Below are 9,818 nucleotides of genomic sequence, written 5' to 3' on the forward strand. Positions count from 1 at the left end.
TTGCAGGTGTTTCTGTCTGATGCGGAAATAAAATCTAAAAACTCGTTCAATTGTTTTTGCTTTGGTTTATTTCTAATTTGAACAAAATTTTCATCACGTTTTATTTTATTACTGGATTTGAATTCCATCGTTATTTATGTTGGTTTCATTTACATAAAGTTTGCAAATTAATTTTAAATAATAAAATGTGTAATTTATTTAATGGTCATATTGAATGAATGTACCGTTATGTTACAAATATCACTTACAATAAATTTTTGCGTCAAGTTTATTCGAAACGACAATAATTAGCGTTTATTAGATTTTATGTTTTTAAAAGTTATTAATGAAATATTTTAATCTCCGCACATCTCAGTGATGGCATTAATTGAGGAGCTAATTTTCAAAACGGAACATTTCCACTTTTACTAAATTTACAGTAGAAGTCAGAAACGTATTCCTGCGGAATAGACTGCTTTACAAAAGAGGAAAATAGCCCAACAGCAAGTAAGCATATATGAGTGGTATAAGTAAATTTAAGGGGGTTGGTGCGCGCGCGCGCGCGCACACACGCACGCACACACACACAATCTTCACTTCTCAAGCTTTCTAATAGGAAAAATCTCTTGATTTTAAGGAAAATTAAAAAAAATTCTATTCACATTTGGCTTTCACAATTATTTTTCTCGAATTATATAAATATTTTTATAAAATTTGACGAGAGAGCTTTTAGGATTTTTTTTAAATTTTAACTTCAATAACATGCAACATTTTCAAAAATCACCAAAATATGTACAGGGTGATTATAATTTAAGTTCCCGTATTCTGAGTAGTTCTTTTCACAAACAACTCATCTGAATACAGCCAAATTTTCAGGATATCTTAATGAGCTTAAGGGAGAGAGATTTATGCATTAAAAATAGTTCAATTTTTTGACCAGCAGGCGAATATATGGAGCTTTTTATTGAATTTTCCTCTTACCATGGTCTATACAGCATATATACCAAGTTTTGATGGAATACGTCTACTAGAACGGACGCTACATAGGTCTGAGTAGCTTCAGTATACTGACACCACTCAGACGTGTGAAGCGCCCGTTCTGATGGAGATATTCCATCAAAATTTGGTATATATGCTAACTATATGGACCATGGAAAGAAAAACGAAATCCAATAAAAAAGCGCCAATTATTCACCTTGTGATAAAAAATTCAACTATTCTCTTATTGCATAAATCTCTCTCCCATGGTCTCATTAAGATATCCTGAAAATTTGACTGTATTCGGAGTACAGGAACTTTAATTATAACCACCCTGTATATAAAATAGCATGTCCTGACTGACTGACTGACTGATTCATCATCGCCAAGCTAAAACAGCTGAAGCTATAAATATGAAATTTTATCAGTTTCATTTCATGATGTAAAGGTGAAGACTCACTAAGAAGGGGTTTTTGGAAATTGGACCCCTAAGGGGGTTAAAAAGTGCCTCCGAGAAATCCCATCGAGCAGAAATCGCTACAAATATGAAATTGAGACAGTAGTTTTATTTCATGACGTAAAGATTAACTGATTAACTAAGAAGGTGCTTTTGGAAATTGTACCCATAAGGGGGGTTCAAAGGTTAGATGGAGAAATCACGTCGAACCGAAACCACTCTGATGCTATAATAATGAAGTCAGTAATTTTTTTTCATGAAGTAAAAACTCACTAAGAAGGGATTTTTGAAATTCGACCTTTAAGTGGGGCATAAAGGGAGATCCAAACGTTATACAGTGAAATCACGCCGAGCCGTAACCACTGAAGCTACAAATATGAAATTTAGTCAATAGTTTTATTTTATGATCTAAAAACTCACTAAGGAGGGACTTTTCAAATTTCAGCCTTCAAGGAGGTCATAAGGCGGTTGAAGGGTTACATAGAAAAATCAAGTCGAGCCGAAACCGCTGAAGCTATAAAAATGAAATTTAGTCGGTATTTTTTATTTAATAATATAGAGATAAATCCAGTATGGGGCCCCACTTAAATTCAGTGAATTGGAGTCTCGAGACCCCCATGGGCAAGTTTTCTGGGCGTACTTGCGTACTTGATGAATCGCATTTGTTTTTTTGTTTCTTTATTATTGTAAAATTCGCTACTTCAGTAAGCTGGTGCTTTCACATGCCCCTTTCCATAGCACGCTGATGAAGTGGGAAAATAAACAAGACATTGTGAAGAGAAGGAGGGGGGGGGGTGCCGCCAAACGCGCAGGTCCCCCCCCCCCCAGTTTCTGATATAAAATTTATTGAATACTTATTTTTAATTTCGGAAATACTTGCTAAATGCTCAGTAATGCTTGTCAATTCTAAAAATACTACTAGGTTAAGTAAGAGTTGAATATCATGTGATTCACTAGGCCAATCCTTCTTTAGGGGATGTGGGCTGAACTCGTCTTTTTTCCCACCACCTTCAGTAATCTGAAAGGAGTGCTGGACCTCACCTCTCCTCCCCAGCGCGACCCAACCCGCAAGGGTAAAAGGCTTATATCCCTGGAGGGACAGAGCCTGGGCCGTGACTGGTTAATCGGACCTCACCTCTCGACTCACCCTCCCAACTCTACTTGTGACTATACTGTTTGGGAAGGCGTCACATTTTAAATAGGAAGGTTAGACAATCATATTTTTTTTTTACTTCAACGGCAGTCTGTGTGGAAAAAAAACAAAAAATAAACAACAATAAACAATATGGTTTAATAATTATATGTTATTTGCGATAGAAATGACACATGGAATTTCCACACGTTCACGAAACGTGAATTTAAAAAAAGTTTTTTCCCCCTCTTTCTATAATCCAAAATTCGCCGCCCCTCCGACTTTGCCGCCCTGGGCTATAGCCCGCTTAGCCCCCCCCCTGTAAATACACTACTGTCAGTAATGACTAGCAAAAAATGCCTCCTCTGACACATCACTCTGGATTCGCGCCTGGGGGGGGGGCTGACTACTGTTTTTGCACCGGGCGCCACCAGGTCTAAGACCGACCCTGTCTAGACCACAGAAGCCTGTAAAAGAAACCGTAGCCTCTGCAAGCGTGGAGCTGGCAGAGCTCAAGCCCAGGAACCCAAAAGAGTCCTTAAATTTTTTTGTTGACCATGAAAAATCTGGTCTGGGACCGTACCTAATTTTTAAAATCATTCTACCAAATTTCGTTATCACAAGGCACCTATGTGCTTGAGGCAGTGCCGTCTTGACGAATGGTCCACCCGGGTACGTCACAGAAGCCTTGAATGAAGAACGGGGGGCTCAGGATAATGAGATGTGGATAAGATTTGCAAGATTAAGCATGTGAATTGGTAAGTAGACATTTCCAGTCCGGATAGAGGGCTGAGGAAAATCAATTTGCCGGGGGCCCATGATGCTTTTAAGACGGTCTCGACTCCAGGCCATCTCTGGGCCGTTTCTCCAGGAGAGAGAATGTGTAGCCCCGACTTTCTCAACTTTTCAAAGAAACCAATTTATTCGGTTAAAAAAAACATTTTTTTCGTAAAAGTGAAAACAGGGGGGAGGGGGAGTTACTGACTATCACAAGAAAAGCTATAAGCCACAGCTTTGTAGGCTAGAATAACGTCAAACTGTAGCTCGCTTGTTGCTTCATAGATGACAGCACAGCTTCTAATATTTTGGGCTACATTTTGGCTACTTTTGAAGATGATATTTTGGCACTAAAATCTCCCCACAGCGCAATGCTTATTGTTCTCAATGAAAAAAGTCCCAGAATCCTTTGCGTTATGTTCAGCAAAGGTTACTTCAATAACTAGCTTATCGCTTGAAGGTTTGTCGCCAAGATGGCGTTATGCTGTCATCCCTTAAAATAAAATTAGATTGGTAAAATGATATGGCCAATTCACGATTACGCTTTTATTTAGTCTGCTCGCGCGACAAAAAATATTACCATAATATATAATTTAATAGTAATATAACATAATGATCATAATAATAATGATATATAATACCGCAACGCAAAAAAAAAACGTTTCCGATTACTTTATTAGTAAATACACCTGTAGGGCGAACTTCTTTCGGCGCGGGCCTGCGGCCCGCAAACGACCTCGCCACCTGCTAGGACGTCGCTTCGCTCCTCCGGCCGTTTTCACCACAACCAGAAACCATGGCCCCCCACATGGGCAGGGCTAACAGGGCCCGGGTTCCAATTTTTTTTATTTTTCATGCTATAAATTCCCTATAGAAGGGACAGTGAAAAATCTGGCTCGGGGGCCAGCCAAAGATCCCTGCCAGAAGCATAGCAAAACTGATACGTTCAGACAATGTTCCAAAAATCGGCCACGGGCAATACTATACCGCGGCCGAAAATGTTCCGAAGTTCCAATTTTCACGAGAAAGATCAGAACCAGAACATTTAAAATAAATTAGAGATCAAGAAATGACGATGGAAAAAAAAGTAACAGCTGTTCTGAGTGGGATTCGAACCCACAATCCCTTCGATGCTAAATAGAAACACTTACGTTAACCCTTACACCAACTGCGATCAAGAATTCTGGGTAAAAGTAAGAAATACTGTATATTGTCAAACGCAGTCAGGTGTCTTTCGCCAATGCTAAGCGCCAATTTTAAAGCAACCTCGTTCATGCATTGCGCTGTAGAGGGAAACTACTGAATCATGATGGTAACTCGTGGGAAATTTCCCATATTCGAGGGGAAAATTGGCCAAAATTTGTCCAAGTGGGAAATTTTGAGAGTTAATCAAACAAAAAAATGTTTTGAAAAAAATAAAGAAATTAATGCAGTGCAATAACTTTTCTATTGTAAACTACTTGAATACGTATTCTCCCCGCTAGATGGCAGTACATTTTTCGGAATGCGTGGGAAAAATTTAGTCAAAAGGGAAATTTTTCTGGAAGAGGTTACCGTCACGTAGCCGGTAGGGACGCATGTTCACGATATCTACGGACAAAATGTTCGGAAGCCCGTATTCTGTTCCCTGATTGGTTAATTTAGTAGAGGGTGGTCAGGCTTGGCCATTTATCGTTGGCGACAAAATAATAACGTTAGCAAACATCCTGACATAAATACCACGGGAAAAAAATACTTGAAGCGGAATAGCAAATATTAAAAAGAAAAGCCCCCCCACTTTCCATTGGATTTTTTGTGATATGAATATTAATTTCAAGAAATAATCATTTTTTTTCATTTCATCGATTTTTTTCTCTTCCTTCTTTATTGTGTAAAAAGGCAAAAATATGTGGATACGCAAGCGATGTAACAGATGCGCCCCGGTAGGAAAATACAAACACATAGCATAATTAAGTTTTTTTACGTTTCTGTCGACCGGAAATGGTCCTATTCGGTTCAAGTGGATTTATTAGTGCAGATTATATAATGAAAAAAAAAAATTCCCTCCCCCCAAGTTGAGGGGTGGGGGTTATTTAATGTATGCTTTGGATCTTTCACGGGCCCCTATATGATGAATTTATAACGTGAAAAATACTGAGAAGCGTCCCAGGCCATCTCGTTCATATTCCTAGGCCCCAGGGCTGGAGATCTGTCAGCCCCACCCTCGTGGGGGCCATGCCCAGGGACCTTGCAAAAGTTGGTTCCTGAGGTGTATACCCCGAGCAGGGCCGCAACTACATACTTTGCCATCCGAGGCAAGCCAGCATTTTGGTGCCCCTTGATGTAGAAGAAACAGTTAAAAGGTGAATTCGGCGCCCCCTTCTGGTTCAGCGCACTTTCCACGGGTCCTTCTATAGTTAATTTATAGAGTGAAAAAGCAAAAAATTATGAGAATTGTCTCGGGCCCCAGAGCTAGAGCCCTGTCAGCCCCGCCCATGTGGAGGCCGTGGTTGCGGCCCTGAGATCCCAGCCGTAGGCATATATATATAATATATGAATTGACGTCATCGTGTTCCCCCAGATGTTCAAGTCTATCTCCCCCTATGCTGGTGACCCCTGTCCACCCATAATTACGGGTCTGACAGAGCTCAGGATGATTCTTTTAACTTTTTTATATTTTTCACAGAAAAAATTTACTGTGGGGGATGGGACGCCACAGATCCCAGCTGAAGGATGTGGGGTAACCTATACATTTTTTTGTGTAAGTTATCGTAAATGTAATAAATCCGGTGATTATGGACCATCATGGCTCCCACAGCCTGAAGCAAGGCCCCTTGGCTGGGATATTTTGTGGGCCCGCAGACCAAACTTTTCATGGGTCCTTCAACAGTGAATTTGTAGCATGAAGGGAAATGATCTTAGAGGAGAAATACAGTAGAGTGAGGGAAACCATATTTTTCGGGTGCAGACAGTAAAGGTCACGTGACTTATAAACAATCTTCCCCCCTCCCGCGGCCATTTTCTATGTGTTTACCATAGACTCTTGGAAGCGTCGTCTGCTCTCGCGTGTTATTTTTGTTAATAATAGTGCTAATGTGCTGTGCTTACGCTTGTGATGAGAAGAGTGTGGAAGGGGGACGAATAACGTTTCACAGGTACGTAAAATCGTTCTTTATTTTAATTTTTTCAAATATATATTAGTCATTAAAGTTTGCTATGCAAAAGTGCATTCATTAAAACGTGCGTTTTTTCGTTAAATAAGGTGCACATTCTTGCTAATTTTTAGATAAATATTGAAATTAAGTTTAACAACTATATGGTTATAAATATTTCTGCACTCTTGAATAAAAATTTAATTAAATTTTGATCTATTTGTCACTGTTTCACAAGTATGTTGATGTTGTTCTTGGCGACCAAATGTTTCGCCAACTACTGCAGCTCGGATGCGTTTTCTCAACCCATTTTTGACAGATCTTCCGATTTTTAACCAAATTTCACACAAATTTTGCATATGATTACTGGTTACTTAACATACCTGAGCAGTTAAAAAAAATGGAAAAAATTATATGAATTTTGATTTTTGAAAAATCAAAGTTAATTTTTTGTACCTTTTTTTTGAAATAGTATGACCATCGTACTTTTCTACTTCCCTAAAATGATAATTTCTTGGAGAGGGCGATTTCCCCACCCCCAGCTTTTACAAAAATTTAAAAAGTAACAGTAAGTGAAAATAAAGAAATAAAAAGTTAAATAAATAAAAAAATAGATTCAGAGGCCACAGTAAAGCAATTTTCAAAGTAGTAGCTGGAGGACAAAAAAAATATTGCTCATAAAACATAATTTGTTAATAATTATAACAATTTTAACATGTTATTTGGATTTGTATTCCAATAGTTTCGTTTTTTTGCCTTGAACTGACACAAATATTCTTTATTTTTCAGTTTTCCTAAAGATCATGGAAAAAGGAAGCTTTGGGAAATCAATCTTTGGAGAGAAGGCCTCTGATTACTCCAAAATTTGCTCCAAGCATTTTACAGAAGACTGTTTTGATCGGGAGAAGTTCATGGCTAAAAAAAGCTTGTTGGAAAGTCACAAAAGAAGCGGAAAAGCGATGAAAATTCAATGTGCCTAGTAATGCAGGTAACAAAACACATATAGTTTTCTGTTATGATCCAGCTTAAACTATTTTTTCATAGATGAATTTGATTCTAGTCTGTCATAAGAAAAATATCTCAAAATGCAGATGTGAAAACTCGTGGACATGTTTCTCATAACACGAAACTTTGTTTTATGTTTTCATGTTGATTGACGTGAAACTGATGCTTGTCACTAATTTTACTGTCAACATATTTTGCAGTTGCCAAAGACAAAAAGAAATACTACCTTGGAGATTTTGGTTCTGATGGTATGAAGTCCCCTGTCCATAAGCTACTGAAGTTGTGAAAATAGCTAACCACAGGATAAGCTAAATTACAATATCGGGCAGAAAAAAACAGAAGAAAGTCACTCGAGATAAAGGTCAGTTCTCTTCAAGAAATGCTGGAAATCATGAGGAAAAAGTCTTCAATCTCTGATGCTGCTTGTAATATGTTAGAGGTATGGTTGCATTTTTCATGAGGTTATTCTATACAGACCTACAGTCAATTTTCTATCAGTTGAACTCTGATGACTCAAATATCTGCTTGAGTTGAACTTTTCTTTCTTTAAGCCGAAGTTTTTGGTTTGAAATGAATTAAATTCATTATCAGAGTGAAGAATTTAGGTACGGCATATATTTGAGATATTTTTTTTTATTTCCTACTTCCCTTCTCTAGTTTTGTAAATAAACTAACCAATGACAATCAACTTGGTCAACAGTGCTTGCAAATCTTGTTGCATGTATGGTCATGTCAGTAGTTTTTTAGCTCAGTTGCGAGTAATGCACAAATGCCAGATCACATCTTGATTGTGTGTAGACTTTTCTTGAAAATGTCAAAGAAGTAAAGTTTTAGATTTGAAACAAAAAAAAATTATTAGCCTAATGAAATGAAAAGAAATCCAAATCTCAAAAGTTCGTACGTTAAATTTTTTTCCTGAATATTATTTTTACCGACTTTGTAAAACATGGTAATTATTCGTGCAAGACTGCAAATATAAATGAAAAGAGACAATTAAAAATTTCTGAAATCCCTATAGAAATTTATACAAGTATTGAAGGTATATGTGCAATTAGTTTTTTTGTTTATCATTTATATTTTATGCATGTCCACGTTAAATTTTTTTTCAATATTCTCATTTCTGTGCTCTGATGGCAAAATGTCACTTTTTCAAAATTTCATGAGGGCAAATTTGTAAACAATATTTTGTAAAAATGTGATACTGTGGCTTTTTGACTTATTGCAATTTGCCTTTGTTGGTTCCTCATAAACCGAAAGATAGACAAAATTTTGTCACCTTCCGAAATTTTGATGAGCGAGACTCCAGAATGCGAACAAATCAATTTTTTGGGAAAATTGGCTTGTAGCATTTTGCTATTTGATTGTATACAACTGTATATGTGGGGGGGGGGGTGTTCCGGATTTGCTGACTTTTGATGACAATGGGGGGGGGAGGGAAGTTTGAAGGTTGCTTATGTCATCAACCACCTCTTTTTGAAGATATGAAATATTCTAAGTTGCTGACGAAAATTTTGCTGCCAGGGAGTGGGTCAGTGTTTTGCTGACTTTTGCTCACAAGGGGAGGGGGGGGGGTCAAAAATGGCTGAAAATCTGATTACGTAATACTTGGATGGCCTCTGAATTCCTGAAATGTTGAAAATAAACCGCTCCTTTATTAGGTACTTGTACTGATAGTCGTTTTCACCTTTCTTATAGTTTTCATTGCCTGGTCCAGCAGCAGAACTTACGAAAGCTCAAAAATGGAAAAATATCCACAAGAATTTGGAGCCTTTGCCTTAACGTTAGTTTTATTCAAGCAAGGCTTATAACTTCATGAGGAAGACATTCAAAAAATGCTTGTCACACCCATCGGCAATGCAAAAGTGGTATCAGATGGTCAACTTGATGAATGAATGTTTGAAATCTGTTGAAGAGACTGGTGTGGAAGTAGTCTCTATGACTATTGATGGCACCAGCTGTAATTTTGCAACAACCAAAAAATATGGAGCCATAATATGGAACATGAAACCATATTTCAAGCATTTATTTATTCGCAGCATTGTTTCATACATCATATTTATTCCCCATCGTGTCATACATTATATTCATTCCCATCATGTTTATGCATCGTATTCCCAGCATAGTGTTTATACATCATGTTTATTTTCAGCAACGTGTTTATACATCAGTTATTTGCATCATATATCATCAAAAATATTGAATAAACAATTTGATGTTTGTTTGACTTTTGAAAATTTTTGAGTTGAATTTTGAACGGATGATTATATTTGTGAAATTTAAAAGTTGGTGCCACATGCACACAATATCTAATAAAGTGTTCTTCACTGTGTTTGCTTTATTATATCACTCTTGAGGTTTT

The 9,818-nt window shown here is 37.4% G+C and overlaps 1 long non-coding RNA gene across 1 annotated transcript; it reads left to right on the plus strand.

Moving 5' to 3' along the window:
- Positions 1-6,316: 6,316 nt before the first annotated feature.
- LOC149074067 (uncharacterized) lies at positions 6,317-9,515 on the plus strand. Its single transcript, XR_016194403.1, has 3 exons — positions 6,317-6,457; positions 7,244-7,442; positions 9,155-9,515. It is a non-coding gene; the product is annotated as an uncharacterized LOC149074067 (long non-coding RNA).
- The last annotated feature ends 303 nt before the right edge of the window (positions 9,516-9,818 follow it).

Source organism: Pholcus phalangioides, unplaced genomic scaffold (assembly GCF_987345545.1).
Source record: "Pholcus phalangioides strain wild (caught in Gottingen) unplaced genomic scaffold, Ppha-v1.0 ptg000017l_1, whole genome shotgun sequence".
Classification (NCBI taxonomy): Eukaryota; Metazoa; Arthropoda; class Arachnida; order Araneae; family Pholcidae; genus Pholcus; species Pholcus phalangioides.